This window comes from Amphimedon queenslandica, unplaced genomic scaffold (assembly GCF_000090795.2).
Source record: "Amphimedon queenslandica unplaced genomic scaffold, v1.1 AMPQUscaffold_12487, whole genome shotgun sequence".
Lineage (NCBI taxonomy): Eukaryota > Metazoa > Porifera > Demospongiae > Haplosclerida > Niphatidae > Amphimedon > Amphimedon queenslandica.
The window spans coordinates 8,726-10,395 of record NW_003547276.1 but is presented as its reverse complement, the minus strand read 5'-3'; positions in this window follow the sequence as shown (position 1 = coordinate 10,395).

The window sequence follows — 1,670 nt, the reverse complement described above, 5'->3', positions numbered from 1 at the left end:
ACAGGTTGATATTTTCCATTATAACGATCAATTTTAAAATCCGCCATAAGGGCCCTTTTGTCAATTATGGTCACATATTTGTAATTGTATTACTATGAAGTAAATGGTTTACTTCTGTAGTGTAATGACAATTACAGCAGTCTCATTTGATAATTGGAGTCTACATCAAGAGACAGAAAAATAAAAAGCATGTGAGAAAGGAAATAGTAACACTGAATATCTTTTCAGTTTAAACTGAGTATACAATAGGAAAAAACATGCTACCGAAGCATTTACATTCCCAATCTAGTCAAGTGCACTTTGTGTTGTTACAGCTATATACATTTACAGCAACATGATATGGATTGGAGGGGGGGTTGGCCAGGCTATAAGTAGCCTTATGGGGGCAAAAAGGAAGTTACCATTTGATGTACATGTACAAGAGACTTCATCATTTTTAGGCTAGTGGTAATTTTTTCAAGGCATTAATACACAATAACAATACAAAGATCGTACAATCATTAGTACACTAACCTTAAACATGTCCACTTCATGATGACTATAGCACTTCTTTTAGGAACTGGCCCAAATAAATACCTCATTGATCTGTACTTGCTCCGATCTAGTGAAAGTATTCCAATTTATCAACTTTTTGGAAAGTTCAAAATACACAAAAAATTTAATCAGAATGAGCTCAAACTCTACACACAGCATACAAAACAGGCAGATGAAGAAATAACAAAATTGGAGATTGCTCTCGGAGCCATTATTCACAACATTTAGACTAAGTCAAGGCTATAGCCTTTGGCGGTACTTACCATATCTGTTGATCTACTTACCAACAGTGTCATAACCAGATGCTTCAGGATCAGACAATAGCTTTACTGTGGGACACGGCATTCTAACAGCAATAAGAATACATAATAGTACATTCAAACAGACTAACCAGTTGATTTTGTACCAGGTGAATATCACCAGTCATAAAGGAGGACATGCAAATATATCATACCTTTCTTGTTCATGTTTATGATCTTCACTGTATTGCAGACAAAAGGGACGACTAATGAGTTCTTTAGAATTACTGATCAATGCATGATCCCGAAATCAATAAGAAGAGCTACATAGTCGAAACAGTACAATTTAATGAATAAATTCACACATTTGAAATGACAACCTTTAGATGTACCTTTGCTAATACAGACACACACTTGATGACACCTCAACAAATAAATACATAACAAAATAAGTACTGTATTTCCTTAAATAAAAGGCAGGGCGTCTTTTTCCTCAAATGGTATTTAGACCTCCAAAAAATGTATAAAAAATAAAAAAGACTTAGGCCCAGAGCGGAGTTCAAACCTGTGACCTCATGCTTTTGACTTCTGGAACTTCAGGCATTATCCACTAGACTATTGAGTCACTCCTGGGCTAGTGTTGCGTATTTATACTTAAATTGTGTCACTACCCCAGCGTTTATTCAAATGCAACTTCTATTTAAGGATTTACGGTATATAACACATGTACAGCGATTTTCCCAAACTAATTAAGTGCACATTGTACAGCTACACTTACAACAATATGATAGGGTGGGTCAACAAAGGTCAGTCAGGTTACCTTTGTTGAAGTTTCAATATGTACTAGAGAAACACAAGAGACTTAACCATTTTTGTGTCAGTGACAATTTAATAGTT